The sequence below is a fragment of the Octodon degus genome, unplaced genomic scaffold, assembly GCF_000260255.1.
Source record: "Octodon degus isolate 3935 unplaced genomic scaffold, OctDeg1.0 scaffold00057, whole genome shotgun sequence".
Lineage (NCBI taxonomy): Eukaryota > Metazoa > Chordata > Mammalia > Rodentia > Octodontidae > Octodon > Octodon degus.
Window position 1 is genome coordinate 10,850,455 of NW_004524633.1, and position 9,612 is coordinate 10,860,066.

Below are 9,612 nucleotides of genomic sequence, written 5' to 3' on the forward strand. Positions count from 1 at the left end.
ACTTTTTAACTGATAGTTATGGTTTCTTTTTAGTTTTATTTATTTTTGTAAGTATTTGGTACAGGGTCTCCCGATAGCCTGGGCTCATAGTGATCCTTCTGTTTTCAGCGTCCCCAACACTGGTATCACCCATGTTCACCATCACACCCAGACTCGGTGGCAAGCTTGGAGCACCCGGCACTGGAGCCGGCATGGCCTGTGGTGCCAGGGACGGAACATTGATCCCTACTGCTGCCTAACAGGTGTTTAGTCCCCTGAGGTATCTCACTGGCCTAACTGATAGTTTAGAGAAAGGTCTTTCACCTTTACAGCTCATTTTGCATTGTTGTCAAATTTGAAAATGCTTTTCTCTAGTTTCCTTCATATATTTTTGAAATTTTTCATATTCTTATGTGGGGACTGACTTATTCTCAGTACTGTAGAATTAACAATACTCATTAAACAATTTGTCATCTATATCTTATTATTTTACGTTATGCATACATTATTTTTGTCAATATCGGATTTAGTGTCAAATCCATAAATAATTTAAATCTTTTTCAGTGTAGGAAGTATTTATTAATTGAGCTGACAAACTATTCAAGTCTACTTCTGTCTAAAACAAAAAAAGTAAATGAATTATTACAAACTAATCTACAAAATGTTGAAATTTGCTTCTCATTTTACAAAAATTGTTTTATTTTATGGCTCATTTATACTTTTGTATCTTGTAATAAAATACATTTCTGATAGAAAAAATAATCCTTTTAGATTTAGGTTTTTTTTTTTTTTTTTTTTTTTTTTGGGGGCCCGGGGTTTGAACTCAAGACCTTGTGCTTGCCAGGCAAACACTTTTTCCACTGAGCTATCTCCCCAGCCCAAGATTTAGTATTTAGGATCACCAAGTTTTCTGTTTGCACTGTATGTGTTTGATAATTAGAAGATTTTCTTATTGATCTTCTGGCTTTATATATTTCAAGCTTTATTTTTGGCCTTCATTTCTCACTTATTTTGGTTGCTCAGTGCCAGAGAAAACATTCTTCCTTTGAACTCAGCATCCACTCCCTCTTTTTGAGGTCAAATTGCTAATTAGAAAAGAAATAGTGAGGAGTTTTCTAAAGGTCATTTTCGTCCTTCCACGAGGATCAAGTTGCATGTAGCTTCATTTTCTCACAATATCAAGAAAATATTTATCAACACTAGGACTGTGTGCCACGAAAAAAGCTGAAGTATAATCCTAACTCAATTGCCCATTGGCAAAATCTTCTAAACAATCCATATAACTGGAACGCTAACCACGGTGTGGGGGCACACACCTGTGCTCCAGGCACTCGGGAGGCAGAGGCAGGAGCATCATATCACATTGGAGACCACTCTGAACTGCACAGTGAGAACTTGTCTCAAAAAAAAAAAAAAAAAAAAAAAAAAACCCAAAATCTCGAATGCTACTGTACACATAAGGAAGTAGACCAAATGAGAAGATTAAGTGAGAAAAGTCACTGACCTTCAGCAACTGCAGATAACTTCCTATTTTTCTTCTAATTTTGCCAAAATAATAGCCACTGAAGCACATTGCCACAGCTTCTTTGGGAATTTGAGGCACCTTTATTTTCAATTTAAGTGTAAGTGCTCCACATATATTATTTCTTCCTATGCTCATACTCACTGCTTTTAAAAATAAACTGTTGTTACTCTCATTTTACAGAGGATGTAACTGAGAAACAGTGATAAAGTGCTTTTCTCACAATCGCAGTAAGAAGTCAGGTAATGTGAGCCTATTCTCTTCTCCACTGTTTTTCACTTTTAGGTAAATGTGATTCTAGAATATGCCAGAATCTATTCTTGCACTTGCATGTGATTAAGTGAACTGGTGAAACATTAAGATTCATTGAGGTGTATTCTTCCCTCATACGAAACCCATGTGCAAAACCTGAAGTAGGTCATAACTTAGGAAATCCTTTTTATCTATAATTAATTTGGAAACTAGAACAGCAGCAGCCCAAAGACAAATTCAATGAATAGTAGAGTCAGTGTTAACATGAATTTGGAAAAAAAAAATAATCAAAACAATCAAGTGCACCTGTATGCATCAGCATACATAAGCTTGAGCCTGACATTCATTTTCATAATTAGGATATCGAAGCGTGCACATTGTGGGATTCCACTTGTATAAAGAACAAAGATAGACTGTATGAGAAGAAAGCAACAAATGAAAATAAGAGAATGCATGACAGTGATTGATGGAGGTGGTGAGGCTGATGAGGAACAAGAGTGGAGTCACAGGTGAACATAAATGGTCCCCAAATCTATTGGTGGCACTTACAGAAATGTCTTATGCCTTAGACACATATTTAAAATATCTTCAGTATTAAGTATTTAATTAAAAAGACTAATTTCAATTAGATCTTAAATATCGTGGTGGGTACTGGGACAGTTTCACACCATGGAAGAATAAACCAAATAAACATGACTAACTAGAGATAGCAGTATCAGAAGTGACTGAAGCTTCTTATGAAGTCATAAGCCTGAAAACTATTTTAGATCTGCACATTGTTATTCTGAAGTTGAATTCAGGAGCAAGTGCAGGCAATGAGGTTGGGGTCAGAATTGCAGAGAATGATGGGGCCTGGGGAGATGGCACAGTGGAATAAGCGCTTCCCTGGTGAGCTCAAGTGCCTGAGTTCAATCTGCAGTTCCCCAAAAAAAATAAAAACAAACAAACAAACAAAAAAACTGTCAATGACTATTGTTCAAATTGAATCAGATGTCCTCAGTAAAGAAGGAAAGCAGAAGAGCTCTACCATTGGTCTCTTCCTTGGTAAGTATCTGAGGGCAGTGTAAACAGTTTGGGGGCTGAGGTTGCCTTTTTGGTAGCGTTTCAGAGTTGTATTGAGCAGGTATATCCCAAAATATTTCTCTAGACCAGAAATTTTCTCAGACCATATTATGAGATATTGAAGAAACAATTACATGTATCTTTAACTTTACGGTTTAAATTCTCTTTCTTTCTTTCTTTCTTTCTTTCTTTCTTTCTTTCTTTCTTTCTTTCTTTCTTTCTTTCTTTCTTCTTTCTTTCTTTCTTTTTTTTTTAATTTCCTTAGGAGATGGAGAAGAACTTAAAATATGAGAGTGCCTAAAAAATCCAATTTGGCCAAGCTGAGTTGTGACTGGCAAGTTCAGTTTTGTGGACAGAGTTGCTAAAAAGATCAACAACTGGGCCAGTGAGATAGCTCAGCAGAGTAAGCGCCTGCTTAGGCAAGAGCAGGAACTTGGGTTTGATCTCTGGTACCGCATGCCACGCCGGCCCCGCCCCCGGGTACACAGAGGCAGGCACGGAGACCTAACGTGGTAGCACATAACTGTAATCCCAGCGCTGCATAGGCTGAAAACAGGAGGATCATTACAAGTCCAAGCTCCCTAGTGAGACCCTGCACACACGCACACACACACACCAAAAAAAAAAAAAAAAAAAAAAAAAAAGAAAAAATGAATTGATGAGTTGGAATTTAAGCTACAATTCTTGTCACTGGTGAAGTAAAATAAGAATATTAGAGCTGCTGTGTTAATATTAACTCTATGTTAATATTAACTTATATGTTAATCAAAGAAAGAAAATTTCAGCATAGGGTTGGTTAATGAAAAAGGACAGGTTTTCTATGTCTAGCATTATAACAAATTGGAAGAAATTGTCATCAAAAAAGGTATGGATTAAGGAATTTTCATCACGAAAGTTAGTTACGGACACACAAACACAAACACACATTCCCAGGCTGCACACTCCTGGGCGTGCTTATGCATCTAGATACTGCAGGAGGACTGCAACAGCATTACAATAACATATTGACAACCAGCATTCTTAAAAAAAAAAAACAACAACAACTAAAACTTCACATTTTGATTTAAAAATCAATTTAATAGGTATTGAAATTACAATAGGCCTAGGAATGTTCCATGTACACACATTTTAAGTGGACTACAAGTTCAAAGCAGAATTTTATCCATCAAATTGTGTAATGAATTCCACAGCATCAGTGGTCACATACGCTTTTGTGATTCCATAGTTTATTTCCTTAAAACTAGGAAAGCAGGCATCCTTTTGTCTATATCTGTTAGTACAAGCCCACTTTTTGTGCTGGTCTTGGGTGAGCTTTATAAAAACTCGGATACATCCAGTATGTTTGCTGCTGATTGCCATAATTTTACACAGTTATCTACAGTTTCTCACACACTATCTGCTTCTCTCTGCCTTGCTGTGTGCCAAGAGAACTTTTTTTTTCTTTTTCATTTTATGTATTAGCACAGGGTCTCACTAGGCAGTTCGGCCTCAGTGATCCTCCTGTTTTCAGCCTCATCAGCACTGGCCTTACAGGCATGCACCACCATGCCTGGACTCAGTCCCCAGCTCAGTGCAACCAGCGATCAAACCCTGGCCCCTATGCTTGGGAAAGCAGGCACTTAGTCCACTGAATTATCTTATCAGCCCCCAAGAGACCTTAGTGATGAGTACATCAGTAACTATTCTCGATTTTGCCTGATAGTTTTCTAGTAAGAAGAGTCAACAAAAGAGCAAAATGGAAGGTACTAGCACAAACAAGCCTGAAGTTTCCTCCAGCCGTGTCACCTTAGTCTCTCTGATGTAAACTTCTCCACAATGATAACTGTGCTCATGGGCTGAGAGTAACTATTCCTTTGTATTACCTCTTTAAGAATGGAGAAGCTAGGAAGTATTTTCTGTTACAAACTACGGAGGGACTCACCAATTCCCATTGCTTCTTCAGGACTGCCAGCATTTCTACCGATCTCATTGCTAAATTTTCCTAAATTGACCATCTCAGAGTAACATCTAATTGTTTCCAGAACACTGATACACATGAAAATTACTGTATTTAAATGAATTTTGTAGTTCAGACAAAAAGAAAAAGAGGGACTAACTTATTTTCTTGGGTTAAACCATGTCCGAGGAACTTGGTTGGTTTCAGAAGTTGATTTTAACAGAAATGAAACATAAAAAGAGGAGGAAGTGTCATGAACATAGAGCCTCTTATAAATATACCAAAATACAGATAAATTTTTTCTTTTTTCAAATTTTGCATAACAAACACAAAATGTTTTTTAGTGATTATATTTAGCCAGTGATGAGAAATTGACACTGCATACCATTGCATTGAAGCATAGGTAAGTAATATTCAAGCAAAGGTCCAATCTTTATTGTAAAGGCTGTCTGGAGAATAGCGCTATAACACGTAGACTGTGGACTTCCTCAGTTCTTAGATCACTTCTTAGTCTGAGATTTTAGGTTGAGGGCCTCTGGTGTGTGTTCTGGGACATTATGCTGAAGTGTAGGACATGCACTTCACAACTCTTTACATGCTGTAATATAAACTGACCACTTGGAGAATAAAAATCCCAACCCGAGAACACATATTTGTAAGATCAAGGATACTGAAATACCACATTTTTGTTCAGAAGCATTTTCAGTCTTTAAAAAATAAGCACACTGTATAACTTTTTATTAGAGAAGGATAAAACCAAGAAATGGAAGGTATATGGAACTCCACAAGCCTGAAAGAAGGTAGAGAATAAACTGTCTTTGTAATTCTACAACAGAGCCAGTAGTTTTATAATTTATTTTTCATATATTTCAGATTAATATATTCTATAAAAATTGTATTTTAACTGCATATATTTTTTTTATTTAGCATATGGACTTCCTTGATCTTATTTTCAACTCTTTTAAACTTCATATGTCGAACCCAAAAGGCATAGGATACAAAAAGTATTTAGAACAAGTATATTTCTCATGATTTAGGAAGGAAACTTGCTTTGTTCTACTCTCAAAAGCACCGTTCATTTTCTCGGTTTATGCAGTGGACTTATGCAAGAATCCAATATTGCCTAAATCACTGGAGCACGATGCCATCAAGTTGAAAATCATATTTCATACAATGGTGCTTTCTTTCACACACAAAAAAAGAAAAATGAGAAAACAATGAACTTGCCTTACATTATGTGGAAATTCTGAAGAAATGTCACTGAGCAGAAAGACCACGTTCTCCTTCATTGCAGTAGTAAAAGCTCCAAGTGTCAAAAATCAACACCAAGAACAGCTTTACCTCCAGAGGTAGGGTGAGCATTCTCCTTCTCGTTCATGAAAACTCTCGCCATGCTATTTGGAATTACAACCCCTTAAATGAAAGTATTTCCTTTCATTATTTAAGGCTGAGGCCTTGAAAAGACAGTCTTGTGTGATATGTCCCCTGTGGGTGCTAATTTATGATTGACACTCTGGCGGAGAGCTGTCAGGTGGCCTTCTTCTTCTCTTCTTCGCCTACATTGATTTATTGGTAAGAGGGAGATGCAATTGCACGGGCAACTTTTTCCATTTAGGCTGCACATATATAGCACACAATTTCCAGTGATTAAACAGAATGCAGCTGACAGACAGCTGGTCGGCAGGCTTTCATTACTGAATCATGGAGAGGAGATGACACAATTTTTAATGGCATTGGCTTTTTCTTTCTTGGATAGTTAGGTCACAAGTGAGTACGATTTTGGCAGCTCCAACCTTATCTCCTTTTAGACTTGTACAAAAAACTTTCTAATTCGGCCTCCTAAATGCCAAATGTTGATTGGCAGCTTTGATTCAGAGTGATGGATGACCAAACTGCGAAGTACGGTGTCAGTCAAGGAAGACGCACAACGAAAGCTTCAAGCACTTGCTCAAGCTGTACCTGGAGCCTGCGGGAAGTAAGTATCGTGTTTAATTATTTTGCACGGGAGAAAACTGATCAGCCAGAGTTCAGCAAACATGAGCAGGGTAAGATTAAGAATATGCTTTTTGCCAAAGCTGTCCCTCAGTCAATTTTTATTTCTGCTTAAGTGCTTTTAGTCGCTGGCAGAACCTGCAAATGCCTTGGCCTGAGATGAAGAAAAACACAGTTTGCGAGTGCATGTCTACGGTGATTTAACTGGATTTGACTAAAGTCAAGTTAATGGAATATGACCTAAGATCACAGGACCGAATTCGGTGTAAGTGACCCTAGTTCCTGTTGACGTCTTGATCTCTGTTGCTCAGAATGCCGACCCGACAGAATTTTAGACATCTAACTGTTAGCGGTTTTTCTTGATAGCTTGAAATACTTTTGACTAATTGCAGCTGCCAAATGATTTTCTCAGATAGTTAATTCCCAAGAAAGTTTCCACTCAAGTAGAAAATGTTATTCCTTTTTTGCATCAGGGTGGCAATATCGAAAGGAAATACTGGAAACATTTTAAATGTACACTTTTTAGATATATTTCAACTATGTGATTCAACTCAGCTTTCCTAAGCATCTGCTGTGAGGAAGTTCTTTACTAGGTTACTAAAACAAGGTAAAACTTTGATCTAGATAAATTAAATACAGCCTTAATATTTACAGTATGCAAAGGAATGTTACAAAGTCTTTAATGAATGTATGGTTCACAAGCTATCCTGCTGCAGATAAGAAAGACATTTCTGTGATCTCAAACCCTGACTGACTCTCCCAAATCCAGCCGTGCTGGGACCATCAGGCCCAGTTCTTCAAATGGTCCTGAATTGAGCTAAGCCTAGAAAAATAAGAACAGGGAAGTTCATTAACGTGATTGTAATCTATAGAAATATGATCGAGTGGCTGTGATTAATTTGAATATTTGAATAAATATTTGTGAGCATAGATTTACATAAGAATTTTTTCCCAATTCAATCCTTCTAAAAAAGATGCATAACTATAAAGGTGGTAGATACTTCTTTTGAAAGGGTCTTCCCAACTAGGAAGATTGTGAACAAAGTCCTGTCCTTTCAAGAATACCATTGCCTAAATGAATATAATTGCTTATCAGTAAGCAGAATAATATTTAACTTCAACTCCAGGCATTTAAAAACAATAAGTAGGTTAAAAATAAAATAAGTAGATATTTGAACAATAATTTAATTGAAAGCATGGAATCCAGATTCATAATGACATCTAATTAGAAGCAAAGGAGGTTAAAGACTCAAATATATTCTTTCTCATATGAATGTCCTGGTGCATACTTTTATATTAGCTATGTTAGATCAATCACTTCTCTACCACAAACAATTAGACAAGCCAGTGACTGTCAAGACCAATCAAATTACAGGTGAAAAGGCATTGATCCAATAAATTTAGATGTGATGATGACCCTTCATCTGGCAAATGTATGATATCATACTACCAATCTATATAGACTAGCTTGACTCTAGAGATCAGCATAACGTGAATTTACAGGAAGTTTAAGAAATTTGTGCCAATTCTACTCCAGGATATAAACAAAGAATAACTTATGAAAAGGAACAGAACAATGATGCTTAATATGTGGTTGTTAACTTTTAAATATCTGGATCTAAATTAAAATCACTTGCAAAGGACATTTAGCTGAGGTAGGACTTGCTTTGAACCTGTTGTCAAAACTTGCAGCACTGGACAATGCTCTTCAAATATGAGTGCATGGCCAAGTTTTTGAGAGGAAATATTAGACTCAAGTGCATCAAGACAGAGTGACTTTAAAGCAGCCTTTCCGAGGTGCATGTGATGAGAAAGAGAAAGAGAGAGAGAGAGTGAGAGAGAGACATAGAGAGACAGCGAGAGTGGGTGGCAGAAAGGAGAAGAACATCAAGGATCTACATTGTGAGGATAAGTTTCTTTCATAGCAGAAGAAGCTAAAAAGCCTCAGAGACAAGAGGCCCAACAGCAGTGTCCCTCCCACACAGGGGAACCTTCAACAAAGATGCAATATGGGTCAACCTGTGCTCTCTTACTATGAGTTTCCCCTAAGGTAAGTGCTTCTACTTCCCAAGGAAAATAAAATACAAACAGAAGTGTTATGGCTTGTACCTGACTGTCACCGTAACACTTCATGTGTTCATAGCTGAGGCTGGCCGGAGGTGGCTGGCTTTAGAGCGTGTGATGCTGGGTTCAAGGGTGTGATGCTGGGGTTGATTCACGGTAGAATGCTAGGGCTGAGAGAGCCCTCTCCCTGTGTAGGTGCTACTCCCTTTGAGGGAGGTATGCTGGATAAGATGAAAGGGAGAGGAAGAGGGCTGCTGCTGTCGCTTGTTACTGTCACTTGCTGTTGCTCCTTCACGACTTCGCTGCCTTCTGCCAATCATGAACTGTTTCTCTGTTTCAATAACACTCTATCATGCCATCTTGTCTTGGAGCCAGGTAACTATAACCTGTGGGCTACAATAAACCTTTCTCCTTTAATTTTGGACTTTGGATATTTTGTCTTGACAATAAGAAAAGAAGTAAGACCATGAAAAAAGCCCTGATTGCAATTTCCGATATCTGCAGTGCTCAATACTTTATATAAATAGCTGAGTTTTCCAAGAAGTTACTATTTCATTTAGAAGCAGAGTTTCAGAAAAGTAGTTTTATGCTTTGCATATCTGTATTTATGTGGAGCTTATACCTTCTTCTTTATCATTTTTCTTGCATTCCTGAAACACATGGTCCCAAGGGGAAAATGCTAAGCAAGTAACACGTTTTCCAAAAAGGAAATTCAAGCTTCCATATCTTGATTAAAAATAACTAACTCTGTAGCCATCCTCTAGAGAAGCCAGATATTTATCCCTATTTAATTGTGTATAATATA